This window comes from Pteropus medius, unplaced genomic scaffold, assembly GCF_902729225.1.
Source record: "Pteropus medius unplaced genomic scaffold, Ma_sr-lr_union100, whole genome shotgun sequence".
Lineage (NCBI taxonomy): Eukaryota > Metazoa > Chordata > Mammalia > Chiroptera > Pteropodidae > Pteropus > Pteropus medius.
The window spans coordinates 10,450,457-10,468,822 of record NW_024346062.1 but is presented as its reverse complement, the minus strand read 5'-3'; the positions used below and the strand labels follow the sequence as shown (position 1 = coordinate 10,468,822).

General features: G+C 34.9%; 1 long non-coding RNA gene across 1 annotated transcript in view; it reads right to left on the bottom strand.

Annotated features, from left to right (window-relative positions):
- Positions 1-18,366, bottom strand: part of LOC120612527 (uncharacterized) — a 193,614-nt gene that overhangs the window by 44,291 nt on the left and 130,957 nt on the right. The window contains exon 4 of the long non-coding RNA XR_005655468.1: positions 16,595-16,667. This is a non-coding gene — a long non-coding RNA (uncharacterized LOC120612527). The remainder of the gene's footprint in view (positions 1-16,594; positions 16,668-18,366) is intronic.

Below are 18,366 nucleotides of genomic sequence, written 5' to 3'. Positions count from 1 at the left end.
CAGATTTCAAAACACAGGTTATAAGGATACTCAATGAACTTAGGGGAAAAGTAGATGAACTGAGTGAGAACTTCAACAAAGAGGTAGAAAACATTTTTAAAAGGGATATGGAAAACATAAAAAGAACCAGTTAGAAATGAAGAATACAATAAATAAAATGAAAAATACACTAGAGAGAATCAACAACAGATCAGATGAAGCAGAGGATCAAATAACCAATCTGGAGTACACAGTAGTGAAAAACATTTAGTATGAACAGCAACAAGAAAAAAGAATGTTAAAAATAAGGACAGTTGAGATAATCTCTAGGACAATATTACACATAACAACATTCACGTCATAGGGGTACCAGAAGAAGAGACATAGAAGTTGAAAACCTATCTGAAGAAATAATGACTGGAAACTTCCCTAACCTGGAGAAAGAAACAGACATGCAAGTCCAAGAAGTGCAGAGTCCCAAACAAGATAAATCCAAATGAGTCCACACCAAGACACATCATAATTAATACCACAATGGATTAAAACAAAGAGAAAATCTTAAAAGTAACAAGAGAAAAGCAGTTTATTACATACAAGTGAGCTCCCTTAAGACTATCAACTAATTTCTCACAGATACTTTGTAGATAGGAAGGGAATGGTATGAAGTATTCACAGTGATGAAATGCAAAGATCAACAACTAATAATATTCTAACTACCAACGCTATAATTAGGAATCGAAGGAGAGATAAGGGGTTTCCCAGAAAAGAAAAACCTAGAGGAGTTTATCACCACACAACCAGTATTACAAGAAATTTTAAAGGGACTTATTTACACAGAAAAGATCAAAAATATGAATAAGAAAATATAGGAAAGGAAAAATTCTCACTGTCAAAGGCAAACACATAGTAAAAGCAGTGGACTGACCAACTGTAAAGCTTGTACAAAAGTTAAAAGACAAAAGCAAGAGCATATGTAATTACAACAATAAAGGGATATACACAAATATACAAACGAAAAAACAAAAAATCATAACAAAAACATAAACATGGAGGGTGCAAGTAAAAACTGTAGTGGTTTTAGAATTTGTTCAGACTTAAGTGAGCATCAACTTAAAATAGACTGCTATAAACATTGCCTAGCATATATGAAGCACATGATAATCACAAACCAAAAATCTGCAAGAGATACAGAAGGAAAAGAGAAAGAAATCCAAACATAACACTGTAGAAAGTCATCAACATAGAAAAGAGAGCAAGAGAATAAGAAAGAGAGAAGAACTATAAAAATAATCAGAAAGCAATTAATAAAATAACTACATACCAACTAATAATTACTTTATATCTCAATGGACTAAGTGTCCCAATCAAGAGACACAGGATTAACAATGAGATCAAGGAAGATAAACAAGATGCTATTTATATGTTCATACATATGCTGCTTCTAAGAGACCACTTCAGATCAAAAGACACAAACAGACTAAAAGTAAAGAGACGGAAAAAGATATTTCATGCAAATGAAAACAAAAATAGCCAGGGTAGCAATACTTATATCAGACAAAATAGACTCTAAAACAAAGGCTGTAATAAGAGACAAAGAAGGGTATTTCATAATGATAAAGGAATCAATCCACCCAATGCAGAAGCACCAAAATAAATAAAATATTGACTGACATAAAGGGAGAGAGTGACAGTAATATAGTCATGGTATGCAAATTTGTCACCCCACTGATATCAATGAATAGATCAGCTAGACAGAAAAGCGACCAAAAAAACTGGCTTTAAAAGACACCTTAGGCCAATTAGACTTAATTGATGTTTTTAGGACATTTCACCCAAAAGCAACAGAATATACATTATTTTCAAGTACACATGGAACATTTTCCAGTATAGACCACATGTTAGGCCACAAAACAAGACTCAATAAATCCTATCAAGTGTCTTCTTACATTATAATGTTATGGAACTAGAAATTAAAAAAGAAAAATGAAAAACACACAAACACATAAAGGCTAAATAACATGCTACTAAACAATGAATGGATTAACAATGAGATCAAGGAAGAAATCAAAAGATACCTTGAGACAAATGATAATGAAAACACAAGGATTCAGAAACTATAAAACAAAGCCAAAACAGTTCTAAGAGGGAAATAAATTCATAGCAATATAGATCTACCTCAAAAAAACAACAACAAAATCTCAAATAAACAAGCTAACTTTACACTTAAAGGAAATAGAAAAAGAACAGCCTAAACAAAGTCCAAAGTGAGTAAATAGAAAAAAATAATAATAAAGATCGGTAAAATTTAAAAAATAAAGTCTAAAAACAATACAAAAGACCAATGAAACCAAGAGCTAGTTCTCTAAAAACATAAATAAAGTTGATAAACCTTTAGTACAACTCATCAAGAAAAAAAGAGAGGGCACAAGTAAATAAAATCAGAAATGAAAGATGAGAATGACAACCAACACCACAGAAATACAATGAATTGTAAGAAAATACTACGAACAATTATATCTCAAAAATTGGACAAACTGGAAGAAATAGATGTATTCCTAGAAACATATAATCTTCTAATACTGAATCAGAAAGAAACAGAAAATCTGAACAGACCGATAACTATTAACAAAATCAAATCATTAACAAAAACTTCCCAACAAACAAAAGTCCTGAACCACATGGCTTTGCAGATGAATTTACCAAGCATTCAAAGAAGAATTAATATCTAATGTTCTCAAACTACTCCAAAAAATTAAAGATGGAAGGCTCCTAAACTCATTTTTGAAGATAGCATTATGCTGATACCATAACCAGACAAAGACTCTATAAAAAAAAATTATATATTAGCAAACCGAATTCAGCAATACAATAAAAAGATAATGCACCATGATCAAGTTGGATTTATTCCTGGGATGTTCAATATCTGCAAATCGATTAACATGATACACTACATAAACAAAATGAAAGATAAAAATTATATGATCACATCAACAGATGCAGAAAAAGCATTTGACAAAATTCAACATCCATTTATAATAAAAACTCTCAGCAAAGTAGAAATAGAAGAAACATAATAAAGACCATATATGACAAATCCACAGTTAGCATCATACTCAAAGGTGAAAAACTGATGGTTTTTCCTTAAGATCAGAGCCAAAACAAGGATGCCCACTTTCACTACTTTTATTCATATAGATTAGAAGTCCTAGCCACAGCAATTGGACAGAAAAAAAAAAAAAGGAATCCAAATTGTAAAGGAAGAAGTAAAACAGACATTATTGGCAAATGACTTAAAACTATATAGAGAGAACACTAAAGATTCTACCATAAAATTGTTAGAACTGATAAATAAATTCACTAAAGTATCAGGATACAAAATTAATATCAGTCGCGGAGAAGGGAAAAGATGATGTAGATGATAGAGGTTCTGTTCATCCCTCTGGCAATCAAATCAAAAGTTGTGACAGAAACAAGGAGCAAACAGCAAGGAAAATCACCTGGGAGCTAGATGAACAAGCCATACAACTAGAAAGAAATCTAAGAAATCACCCTGCAATGGCAGAAGGCAGGACAAGGCAAGGACAAGAGGCTGCCCGTTTGTGAGCATATGGCTGAGTGGGACGGAGGCTGCAGCAGTGGCAGTGGCAGCTGCGGATGCCTCTGAAAAGGGCCACATCCGCAAACAGACATCCAGTGACAGACAAGCTCCCTCTGAGGACCAGTGCCAGTTCAGCTGCATAGGGACTTACAGGGTAGCACTGAGTTGTCAGAGTGAGGGCTGCAGCAAGGCTCTTTCCCCGGCAGAAGGGCTGGCAGTATCCATTGTTCCTCTCTTGAGCCCTACCCTCTCACAGTGCGCAGACTCAGCACTGCCATAGGGGAGACTTCGTTAAACTGAATAATAGAGGTCACTCTGCCCAGAGGATTCCCTGAAATTCTGCCTCCTCCAACTGTGGCCCCAGCCAAGTCACATCCAAGTGTATCCTCAGTGAATCAGGTGCTCCTTGCTGAGCAGTGCCAAGACTCACACTGGAGGCAACTAGCCTCAGTTTCTAGTGTGGGCTTATGAGGCAACTATAAGCACAGCATCTATAGATTGCTTGCTAAATCATAACAGGTGACTTCAGAGGGGCACAGGCTTGGGCTAAATTTGGCTTTCGGCTGAATCCCTCTCAGGACTGTCCCACTGGACGTCTACTACACAAAGCCATACTAATAAGACTGGGAGACTTAGAAGCTTTGTTTAGTACATGGAAACAGACACAGAAAGGCAACAAAAATGGGAAGACAAAGAAGCAGAAACTATATTAGGGAACAGAACAGAGATCCAGAAATAATGGAGTCAAGTAATCTAACAAATGCAGATTCAAAACACTGGTTATAAAAATGCTCAATGAACATAGGGGAAGGGTAGATGAATTCAGTGAGAACTTCAACAAAGAGATAAAAAACATAAAAATGGAAATGGAAATTATAAAAGGGGACCAGTAAGAAATGAAGAACACATTATCTGAGATGAGAAGTATATTAAATAAATAAACAAAGGAATAAACAACGTGAATAAAGAGGAGGATCAAATGACCTATATAGAGGATGGGAAAGCCAAGGACATTCATCAGAATGGCAAGAAAAAGGAAGCCAAGACTATAATAATAATCTAAGGAGCCTATGGGACACTACTGAAGGTAAAAATATCTGTGTGGTCAGGGTACCTGAGGGAAAACAAGATGCTGAACAGCTATTTGAAGAAATAATGATGGAAAACTTTCCTAAGCTGGTGAAGTAAGTAAATATAAAATCCCAGGATGCTCAGCGAGTCCCAAGATCCAGGAACCCAAAGAGGCCCACACCAAGACACATCATAATTAAAATGCCAAAGATTAAATACAAAGAGAGAATCTTAAAAGCAGCAAGAGATAAGCAGATAGTTACCTACAAGGGAGCACTCATAAGACTGGCAGTTGATTTCCCAAAAGAATCTATGCAAGACAGAAGGGTTTGGCACCAAATATTCGACATGATGAAGACCCGGGATCTACAACCAAGAATATTTTATCCAGCAAAGCTATCATTTAGAGTTGAACGGCAGATAAAGAGCTTCCCAGACAAAAATAAGCTAAAGGAATTTTCACCACTAAGCCAGTATTACAGAAAATGTTGGAGGGACTTCTTTAAGAAGAAAAAACATGTAGAAAAACAGGAATAAAGAATGGTAATAACTACATTCCTATCAATAAGTACCTTAAATGGAAAAGAATTAAGTGCTCCAACCAAAAGATAGAGTGGCTGAATTGGTAAGAAAACAAGACCTCTACATATGCTGCCTACAAGAGACTCATTTCAGATTAAAAGGCACACAGACTAAAAGGAAGGGGATGGAAAAAGATATTGCCTTGATGGACCTAGAGGGTATTGTGTTGAATGAAATAGGTCAGATAGAGAAGGACAAATATTGCATGATTTCACATACATGTAGAATCTAAAGAACAAAATCAACAACAATAACAACAAAAGCAGAAACCAACGCATAGATACAGAGAATATTTTGAGGGATACTAGATGGGAGGGGGGTTAGGAAGAAAAAAGAGGGCAAAGGGATTGAGAGGTACAGGCAGATGGCTACAGAGTAGACATGGGGATGTAGAGAAGCATGGGAAAGATGGTTAATAATGTAGGAATGAATTTGTGGGGGGAGGAGGGGTGCTAGATTTGGTAGGGTGAACGCTCTGCAAGTTGTGTGGATCTCTGATCAATATGCTGTACAGCTGAGGCTAGTATGTTGTGTGCCAATTATAATTGAAAAAAAAAAAACTCACTGATTATACAATAGGCAACTAGTTGTCTATTATATTTCAATAAAGACCAAAAAAGAAATCAGTTGCAATTTTATACACCAATAATGAACTATCAGAAAAACAAATTAAGAAAAGAATCCCTCTTCCTCTTCTTGGAAGCAGCCTGAGGTGACCTCCGATAATGGTTCGCTATTCACTTGACCCAGAAAACCCCACAAAATCATATAAATCAAGAGGTTCAAATCTTCGTGTTCACTTTAAGAACACTCGTGAAACTGCCCAGGCCGTCAAGGGAATGTACATCTGAAAAGTCACCAAGTATCTGAAGGATGTCACTTTACAGAAGCAATGTGTGCCATTCCATCATTATAATGGTGGAGCTGGTAGATGTGCCCAGGCCAAACAAAGGGGCTGGTCACAGGGTCGATGGCCTAAAAAGAAAGCTGAATTCTTGCTGCACATGCTTAAAATTGCAGAGATTAATGGTGAACTTAAGAGTTTAGATGTAGATTCTTTGGTCATTGAGCACATCCAGGTGAATAAAGCTTCTAAGATGCGGTGCAGAACTTACAGAGCTCATGGGGAGATTAACCCCTACAGGAGTTCTGCCACATTGAGATGATTCTTACTGAAAAAAAAAAGCAGATTTTTCCTAAACCAGAAGAGAAGGTAGCACAGAAGAAAAAATTACCCTAGAAGAAACTGAAGAAACAAAAACTTATGGTCCGGGAATAAATTTAGCTTCAAGTAAATACTAATATGAGTAAAAGAAAGAAAAGAAAGGAAAAGAAAAGAAAAGAAAAAGAAAAAGAAAAGGAGAAAGAGAAAGAGAAAGAGAAAGAGAAAGAGAAAGAGAAAGAAAAAGAAAAAGAGAAAAAGAAAAAGAAAAGAAAACAATCCAACAAATATACAAAAAGATATTCAACATTGCTAGCTATTAGGGATATGCAAATCAAAACCACAATGAGATACCATCTCACACCTGTTAGAATAGCTATAATCAACAGGACAAGTAATAACAAATGCTAGAGAGGATGCTCTGGAGAAAAAGGAAACCTCATACACTGCTGGTGGGACTGCAAATTGGTACAGCCACTATAGAAAACAGTATGGAGGTTCCTCAAAAAACTAAGAATTCATCTACCCTATGATCCAACAATCCCTCTACTGGGTATTTACCCCAAAGACTTGAAAACCCATATCCACAAAGATATTTGCACATCGATGTTCATAGCAGCACTAATCACGGTGGCCAGGACATGGAAGCAACCGAAGCATCCTACGATAGATGATTGGCTAAAGAAGTTGTGGTACATATATACAATGGAATATTATTCAGCCATAAGAAGAGATGGAATACAGCCATTTGCAACAACATGGATGGAACTCGAGATAATCATGCTAAGTGAAATAACCTAGACAGAGAAAATTGAAAATCAAATGATATCACTTATATGTGGGATATAAACCTAAAAGCAACAAAGGAACAGGACAAACAGAGACTCATGGACATGGACTACAGACTAGTGGTTACCAGAAGGTAGCGGGTAGGGGAGGTGGGGTAAGGTCAAATATAGGGGGTACAGGGAGGGTGAAGTGGGTAAAGGGGATCAAATATATGGTAGCTGAAGGAAACTGGACTTTGGGTGGTAAACACACAACAGAATATACAGATGTTAAGTTATAATGTACACCTGAAAATTATATAATTGTATTAACCAATGTTACCCCAATAAACTTAATTTAAAAAAAAAAAACAGAAGCTGTGGTACATATATACAATGGAATATTACTCATCCATAAGAAGAGATGAAATACTGCCATTTGCAATAACATGGATGGACCTTGAAATAATCATACTAAGCAAAATAAGCCAGACAGAAAAAGTTGAAAATCATGATATCACTTATATGTGGAATATAAACTTAAAAGCAACAAATGAAGAGGACAAACAAACAGAGACTCATGGACATGGACAATGGACTAGTGATTACCAGAGGGGAACGAAAAGTGGGGAGGGAAGAGGTAGATGGGGGGAACAATTTTAAATCATTTCTTCAATTAAAAAAAATTAAAGATAAATCTAATGACAAATTTAAAAAGAAAGGAAAAAAGAAAACAATCCCATTTATGATTGCATCAAAAAAAAAAAGATACCTAGGAATAAACTTAACTAAGGAGGTAAAAGACCTATACTCAGAAAATTAAAAGACATTGAAGAAATTGAGGAAGATACAAATAGAAGGAAGAATTAACATTGTTAAAATGTCCAGACTACCCAAAGCAATCTACAGATTCAATGCAATACCTATCAAAATGTCAAAGGCATTTTTCACAGAAATAGAACAAATAACCCTAAAATTTATATGGAACCATAAAACAATCCGAGTAGCCAAAGCAATCTTGTGAAACATAGAAAAACAAAGTTGGAGGTAGCATACTACCTAATATCAAACTATACTACAAGCCTACAGCAATCAAAACAGCATGTTATAGACATAAAAACAGATACATAGATCAATGGAACAGAACAGAGAGCCCAGAAATAAACCTACACCAATATGGTCAAGGAGACAAGAATAATGGGGTAAAGGCAATCTCTCCTATGATGTTGGGAAAACTGGCTAGATACATGAAAAAAATGAAACTAGGTCATATTTTATAATATATACAAAAATAAACTCAAAATGGATTGAAGATTTAAATGTAAAACCTGAAACCATAAAACTCCTAGAAGAAAAGATAGGCAATAAACTCTTTGACAACACTCTTAGCAATATTTTGGGCGGGTATATCTCCTTGAGCAAGGAAAACAAAGTAAAAAATGAACAAATGGGACTACATCAAAGTAAAAAGTTTTTGCATAGCAAAAGAAACCATCAATGAAATGAAAAGACAACCTACTGAATGGGGGAAGATATTCACCAATGATATATCCCACTAATATCCAAAAATCATAGAGAACCATATAACTTAAACTTCCCCCCCCCACCCCGCTGCAAAAAAGAAAAACAAAATAAAACAAATTAATTGAAAATTGGGCAGAGGATCTGAATAGACATTTCTCTAAAGAGGACATAGAGATGGCCAACAGACATATGAAAAATGCTCAATGTCACTAATCAGGCAAATGCAAATTAAAACCATAATGAGATATTTCCTCACAACTGTCAGAATGACTATTACCAATAAGTCAACAAACAAGTGTTGGTGAGGATGTGGCAAAAAGGGAACTCTAGAGCACTGTTGATAGGATTACAAATCAGTGCAGCTGCTATAGAAGAAACCAGTATGGAGGTTCCTCAAAAAACTAAAAATAGGACTACCATATGACATAGCAATTTCCTTCCTAGATATTTATTAAAGAAATCCAAAACACAAATTTGAAAAGATATGTACACCCCTATGTTCATTACAGGATAATTTACAATACCCAATATTTGGAATCAACCTAAGTTTCCATCAATAAATGAATGGATAAAGAAGTGGTACATGTATACAATGGAATATTACTTAGCCATAAAAAAGAAGGAAATCTTACCAATTTTGATAACATGGATTGACCTAGAGGATATAATGCTAAGTGAAATAAGTCAGACAGAGAAAGACAAATACCATATGATTTCACTTATATGTGGAATCTAAACAACAAAATTAATAAATAAAACAAAAACAAACTCATACATAGAACAAATCGGTGGTCACTAGACAGGAGGGATTTGGGGTGATAGGTGAAAAAGATGAAAGAGATTAACAAGTACAAATTGCCAGTTATTAAAATAGTTATGAGAATGTAAAGTACAGCATAGAGAATGTAGTCAATAACATTGTAATAACTATGTCAGACGCGTACTAGACTTATTGGGGTGATCACTTCGAAAGGTATATAAGTCTAAGCACCATGTCGTACAGCTGAAACTAATATGTCAACTGTAATTAAAAAATAAATTTTAAAAAATAATGATAATAGAATATGTTTTGAAAATTCAAAAATTAGTCACTAAATATCCTTGAAATTAATGTGAAGCTTCTGCTAGCTTTTTATAAACTGGGTGTCTGGTGGGTCTTAATACCTCATACCAACGTTCAAGTGTTTAAATTTTGTCTTCCAGCATGTACACATGCGCAATTCCCTTCTCCAAAGGTCTCTAGCTGTTTTCTGAGAATTAAGTATGTTTTTAAATATCTAAGCCCTCAGAATCACTGCCATACCTGTTCCTACCACATATTACCTTCTCAGGGCTCTTGCATTTACTATTGCCTCTCCCTGTAATGCTCTTTCCAAAAATATTTCTAAGACTTGCAGCCTCACTTCAAACTTCTGCTCAACTGTCAATCTCCTCCTTTCTCGACCATTCCTTTGAAAATAGAGCTCCCATTATACTCTGTCCTCTGTAAGTTTCATTATATTTTCCTGACCCTTATCTAACAGACTTAGAACACATACATACATACTTATATACATACATATATATACATATATACATACATGCTTTTATTCTTTTACTTATTATAAATGATACAGGACAAAGTCTTGGTCCTTATTACAGCATCTAGAACTATGCCTGGCATATAATAGGTGCTCAAAAGACATTTGTTGAATGAATAACTGAGTCTTAACACAATCTTGAAAATTATTCTTATCACTCATCCACTAATATATTAATAATTCTACGGACTTCCTTATCCCTCTGAAAAAGCAAAAAACTAGTAATTAGTTTTAGTCTTCAAATGAAATTTCAACCCCCAGAACTCTCTTTCTTTAAACGAAGTTTTCGGGTTTTGCCTCTGTTACAATAATGGTTAGAGGGATAAAACTGTCAATAAAGCAATCCCTGGATTTCTAATATCATAATGTTTCCTAAGTATATTTACTGAAAAAGCTCCAAATATAAGCCCAAAGCTTAATAACCCAGGGCAGTAGGTCTTTGGAGAAAATACCACTTTCAGTAGTCTTTTCAAACATGTATGAAAGAGTAATAAAGCAAACAACTGTTTGACTAGCCACACAACAATATATCTAAAAGTGCATCTCTAAAAAAGAGGAGATATGCTTTTACAATAGAAGCATGAGTGTTTTATACTGTTATTTTGAACATGGATCTCTGTGTAAGATGAATTCCCAGTTTATTAAGGAATTGCATGCAAACACATACATTATGGGAAGCAGAGTAAAATGCACCACCGTATATATTTCCAGTCAAGACAGAAGAGTCTCTTATCTCTCAGCAGGAAATGTATAAGATGAATTTCTCACTTAGCCAATTAATTTACACTTTAGTCACAAGTGCTGGAAGGTAGCTTGGCAGACTTAGTGGTCTAAGGCTAGAATGAGTAATAATAATTCACATTTATAAAAGGCTGAGGAATATTAATTATTTAATCCACACTATATTGCTGCATGATAATTCAGAATTACTGCATGTGCTTTTTAGGCTAGACAAACTGATTTCAATCAATTAAAATCCATGCTAAAAGCAGAGTTCCTGGCCTTCAAGTTGGTGCTTAGTCCATTTTGTCTTGCCTCTCCGGCCCTTGGACTCTGTGATGGGTTAATTAACCTCTCTTGCTTTGAATTTGTCCATAAAATGGTGATAATAAAACTAACCTTACAGTAGTATATTGTGTAAATTAATTGATTTTTGGAAAGCACTTTCAGATCTATGAAAAGAAAGTATTAGTTATAAATATCTCAATTGATTTTAAATGATAAATGATCATTTTTCATACCATTTATCAACAGCAATAGTGACAGAAATATCGAATAATATATAAAATGATGAAAAATTCTTTCCATCACTCAAAGAAAAAAAGCTTGAAACTCCCACCTTCATTCAGTCAGCCATGACTCATTCATTGGAAGAGAGGCTATGATTCATTCTCAACTACCCAAGCTAATGTGCATTTCCCAGTAAAATGAGAATACTGGCGATTCCTGGCAATGTGGTTTCTCATTTATAGTTGTTTTTTAAGTATGTGTACAATATCCCAACTTGCAGCATACTCCTGTGCAGTTTGGAGTATAAGCTGTCTGAAAAAAGGACACAATTTATTTGATTATGTTACAGTGTCCTGACAAGAGCTATAAAATATTTGCTTTAACACTAATATCTTATTAAGTGTTATTATAAACTAGTTTACTTGTAAATAAATAGTGTATGGTTTCAATGAAAATGCTATCAACATTATAGATCTCAAAGAAGAATTATTTCATTTGTACCTACTTTCTTAAATGAGTTTTTCTACATAATAGTTCTATAAAACATGCTGACTTGATCCTGAAAAAAAAATACAACTAAGTTATTTCATCTTAAAACTACAAATAAATAATTTAAGTACTTTTATTTCAGACATGAACCCAAAGTTGAAGCTCCAAAGCCACATAAACCTAGAATTATATGGTGATAAAATGTTGCTTAGTACAAGAATGAAATACTAAACCTTAAAATGTGTCTGACAGATGGTTTGTAGCCATCTTCAATCAAAACTTAATACTCATTGATATTTTTTCCCCAAAACAGGAGGCCCTGTTCCCCTCTGAGTGGCCTTTCTTCCCTCAACACTCAATCTCCACATTTCTCCCAGTCAAAAGTACAGGCTTACACAGCACAATCTTTAAAAAGGCACAAAGTCTATTGAAATCAAGGGGCAGATTTAGTTCCTGGCTTGAAAAGGAAATAGCTATAATTAGAATATGCTGAATGGATTATACCTCTCTGTTAGCCCTGCCCCAGAATTCCAGTGCATTCTCAGGAAAGACAAATCCTGAAATCCAAATCAACTAGGTTATCCAAGTTTTGATACCTGGCAGGATCCCATTTAATCTATCCATATCTCCACTGCAATAGCCTCCTGATTATAGAGATTTGTGTATGTGTGTGTGTATGTATATGTGTGTGTATCCTATTTCAACCTACTTAGCAAATACAAAACATCCTACCTCAACAACAGAAATGTCCTGCACTACAAGCCATATTGTTTTATCTCTTCCATGCAGTCATGAATTTTATCACTGCCTTTATTTTATATACTAAGATAAAGCTACTTTTCTATTTAGGTTTTCACAGAAGGTTAAACATCATTTACATATTTTTTTTGACATCACCTTTAAGTAAAGAAACTTTCCTATTCAGAGTCAAGGAGATTAACCAAACAAATAAAAAAGGAATGATTCAAATTAAGATCACTCTAAGTTAACAACTTTGTGACAATTTGCCTAAAATTAGTAAACAAAAAATTTTCATGATTACTCGAAGTATCTATTTAACTTAAAAATCTCAAAGTTAGCACCCATTAGGATGGTTATTATTAAAAATGATAAATATCATGTGTTGGCAAGGATGTGGAAAAATTGGAACCCTTACCATGTATAGCTGGAAAAAACACAAAATGGTACAGCCACTGTGAAAAACAAGGAAAGTAGGGAATCAAACAGATAAGTGTTCATAGTGATGTTCAGAGCAACATTGTTCCCAATACCCAAAAGTTCCCAATGTCCATCCCAATGTCCACACTAATATCCATCAACAGATGAATAGACAAACAAAATGTGGCATGTACATACAATGAAATATTATTCAGCCACAAAAGGGAATGAAATTCTGATATATGCATAAACTCTGAAAATATTGAGCTAAGTGAAATAATTATGCTAAATGAAATAGTCCATACACAAAAGAACAAAAATTGTATGGTTCCACTTATATGAATTTCCTAGAATATGCATGTTCATAGAGACAGAAAGCAGAATAGAAGTTTCCAGGGACTGGGCTAAGGGGGAATTGGGAGTTATTTAATGGGTATAAGCTTTCTGCTTAGACAGATGAAGGGGTTCAGGAAACAAATAGTGATGATGGGTGCATAACATTGTGAGTATACTACTGAGTTGTACATTTAAAAATATTTAAAATGATAAATCTTATGTTATGTATATTTTACCACAAGATAAAGACTCAGGGCTAACAGGAATCATTTTAGCATATTTGTTCAGAATTATTTGTTGCCACTTGACCAATTATGTTTTCCACAGCAACTAGGAGTCATAATTTATATCCATTACATATAATAACAAACGTATGTGTGTGTTTGTCTATACAAAGTCCAATTTCAGAAAATGAAAAACAGTGTACACAGCATTCTAATTTATTAGATGAGGGAGTAAACACAAAATTTACCTCCTCTTGAGGTTTATTAAACTTTAATCATTTTCTTGAAAGATTAGCAGCAATTATCATTAAGGTTTAAGCATTTAACTGTGACTACTGCAATAAATCTTATTAAAATAACTGAAACATACTTTTTTCGCATGTGGCAACCTGTCTCTGAATCACAACCATCTGTAAGTGGTGATTGCCTGGTGCACACAGATGGGAGTAAAACAACGATCGGGCTATACCATTCTTTCATCATCACTTGGTACCAAACAAACTGAAATCTGAGTCAGACTATTTGCATTTGAAAGATTATATGATCACTGTAATTAACAAATACTTGTTGGCTTTCTGATATAAAATGTGTGATGGCTACCTGATCGAAAATAACACTTGAACTATGCAGCCCCTTTCTAATCTCTGAGAGCCTATAAAAAAATCAGATGTTAACAATAGAGGAGCAGGTTTCAAGTTTTTATAGCACACAATTCCTTTACAGATTTAAAATGACAGAAGAAGGGGAATGGATAATTTATACTTTCTGGCTTGCGGCACAGAATCGTGAAGACTCTTGGTCCATAACTTCAGGGCTACACTAAACTCCTGTCAGCCTAAATCAGTTACAAAGGTGAGCAACTGCCCCACCTTGCTTTTCCTTCGAGGCAGGAAAAAAACAGACCCTTGTTATTCACAAAGCTCAAACCATTAAATAAGAAAAAAGGGAGCCAAAAATCATGGAGATTAATATCTTTCTAGATGTCACCATATTTTCACTAATAGGACCTACCTCTATTGTATTAATAATAAGAGCAGAGAAAGTGATTTGAGTGCTGCATGATGACACAGCATTGAGTTGGGAGTTGAACAAGCCCTGCTTTCAAATATGTGCTATTTATAGAACATGTTATCTAAGGCAAATTACTTAACCTTTTGGAGCCTCAGTTCTCTCATCTATAAATTAGAATAAAATTCACACACACACACACACACACACACACACACACACACACACACACACACACACGGGAGTTTCCTATTGAGAAGTCTGAGTAAGGTAATTTAACAAGGTGCTTAGCAGTGTCACATAAGAAACACTCGATGCTTTTTTGTTAGATGAATGACTACTAAGGGGTAATGATAAGCTGCCCTAAAATCTAAGTGAGTAATTTTGTCTATGAGGTTCTTCTCAATCTTGATTAACTTCAGAGTCTCTCTTATTTTGCCAAGAGTCCATTTAGTAGTTAAAAGAGTGACCTAGATAGAGTCAGACCGCAGAGGCTTAAATTCTGCTTCCTCTACCTACTAGCTGTGTGACTTTGACAAGTTACTTAATTTCTCTGTGCTTCTTTTTATTTATCTAAAAAATGGGGATAGTAGTAATCTATTCAAAGTTTTGTTGTGAGATATAAATGTGTCGATATATTGAAGCAGTTTAGAACAGGGCCAGGCATCTATCACTGTCAATATATAGCAATTAGTTGCTACTCATTCATACATGAACAAGTCCTTGGGTATATATAGTGGAGGACAGACATAGTTCTTGAACTCATGGAGCTTACAGACGGCTGGGAAGACAGATATTAAAAATACATACAAAAATACATAATCGTAAATTGAAAGGAAGGAAATAAGAGTGGATCTGAGTATGATTAGGGCAGATCCCCTGATAGCTGAGCTATCATTTCATGTTAGGTTTTTCATCTGAAAGATCTCAAAAATGTTGTCTATATGATAGCTATTGTACTAAATACAAAAGCCCCTGGTAAAAGAAAACCTTGGTGCATGTTAGTCACCTTCCTCCCTTTTCACCATAGTATCTGATCATTTAGATGAGTATTTGGCCTTTTTCACAGTCTGAAGATGATGATGAGGAGGAGGAAGAGGAAGAGGGGGAGGAGGATAATAACAGGGAAAAGTTTCTTAACCTCAAATGACCTCATTCTTTGAGATGCCAGATGCTGAAGAATATTAAAATTATGTTTAAGACAGTGTTACATTCAAATTAAGATGTATTTTCTGCTAGATTACATTTTTAAAAGACAGTCATCACATATTATATACACTTAGATATCAAATGACTGCATTTACATTTGAACCAAAATAAAAGATGAAAGTGGTTAATGAAGTTCTAATTCATTGCCTTGAATGTTTTAGCCTACTACATCCAAATTATTTTTTTTTAAATAACTACCACTAGAAAGGCTAATGCAGTGCAGATGACTCCCCAAATATTTGCAATAGGTCACGTGAACACTGCTGCAGCATCTCAACAATTGACTATAATAGATTTAAGGGGGAATGATAGGCTGCCTTGACATTTAAATAGATAATGTTTTCTATTAAATCTTTTTTAAAAAACCTTGATTAACACCAGAAATATTTCTCACTTTACCAAAAGAAACCCTCATTAAAGAAATTTTCACTGAGTTACATACAATATGCTCATCTGTGCACCATGAACTTGTTTTTACTCTATATTCAAAGCTGTATGTTTATTTCTCTGTTCTAGTTCAGTTCTAAAAGCCAAAAATATGAAACAGATGTGGTGACTTTCCTTGTACTGTGAAGCACAATTATGCTTCTTTGAATTGCTTAGGCTAAACAGTTGCCCTCCCTAGAGCATATCAAAACTGTTTGAGATTCTTTAAAGTCAAGAAGCCAGCTTACTACCTGTCAGGAACTGGAATTGGCAGGCCACATCTGGTTGATTGCAGTGGATGCTCCCTTACGGTCCAACCAAAGTCTGTAAAACAAAAAATATATGGGGGAAACTTCAGCTAAATGGGTATGCTATCTTATCCTTGAGAAGAAATCGAGCAATTTGAGAATACATTTCAGGGTCCACTCTATGTGAACCATTTAATAGCACGCAAAGAACAGTTCAGTCTTTCCTGCTTCTGAGTTCAAAGACAGTGTGGACAACAGACAAGAGCAAATAGAGGAAAATCTTCCAATTTACTTGCAAAAGCCATGATGCCTTTAAACCTGTGTCTACCAGATTAGCCTGTGTATCAAAAATGCAAATGTTGATTTTTCTTTTGCTGAGAATAGTTTAAAAACATGTGGAAATTGCTATAACTGAAGGAAAAGCTTGAAACAAATGGTAATTTTGTTCTCAAAAAGGAAACTTTCTTTAGGCTGTGGGAGGTGAGGAAAGAAGTTTCCTTTTCTTCTAAATTGAGTGAATGCTGAAAATAATGGCATTCATAGAATCCTGCATTAGTCTTGTCAGTTTACAACTTCAAAAAGGTTTTAAAACAAAAATTAGCAAGGGACATGTTTATATAGGAACATTTACAGAGTGCCACATTCATGGAGGTCATATTTTGATACAAATAAGTCGACATGCAGTCTCATAAAATGCATGTTTTTCATCAAAGGGAACCATGCATCACTAATCATTCATTCAGCATTCATTTATATAATGGAGACCTGGTTATTATGCTAGATGCTGAGATACTGAAATGAAAAGACTAGATATATGCTGCAAGATGTTCATATGGAAAGTGGAAACGATATTTAAAATACATGTAACAAACAAATACAATATTTTTGCTGCTAATGAGGACTCATTTCCTCCTGTAGTCAAGCCTCTGGTTCTTAAAATAATAGAAGTGAAAATATGGAAGGCAGAGACATTTGGCCTGCATAATATTAGATTTTATTATCATCCAGGAGTCAGGTCTCATTTCAGATCAATTCTCAAATCACAATGACTTCTCTAGTCTCCTCTTACCAATTTCACCATTCTCTCAGTACACCACTCACGCAAAGCCAAGAGAATGAGAGGGAACATAATCAGGAATGCTTTCAACCTTTGCTCTTTATCCTGAGAGATGTCGGATGCTCTCTAGTCATTTTAAGTTTTATTGACATAGGATCATTTTCTTCCATTTAGAAACACTGAGGGGAAAAAATACTGCTGTTTTTTCCCTCAACTTTTTTGCTATGATCCAATACTGTACAGGCTATGAACCCTTTATCCCAGACCCATCCTCCATTCTTGATGCTTTCTACTGTCCTGGGTCATTAAAGAGAGGTCACTTATCTATGTGTATTGAATCAAACAGGATCAAGTATCCTTGTAGCATAGGAAACAATAAAGCACAATGCTTTATTCTTGTATCATGTAGGTGAGTGGCTGAATCCCATGGCCAATCACCTACATGAATGAGGACAGCTGTCATAATTCCTGGGAACAGATTTTATATGGTTGTAACTCAAGCAGAGAATGGATTCATTTGAGTATTGGTTCTGCTGACTCAGCTCTCAGCTTTGGAGGGGCCTTGTACTTCAGGGTAGAGCCCAGAAAGACCTATTCTAAAGCCTACTTCCATTTCACATAGAATTTTTTTTTGTCTCATGCCTAAACCAAAGCCCTGAACTTAGATACGGGTAATTTAATATATTTGTCCTATGGTTCCATAACAAGAAATAAAGCA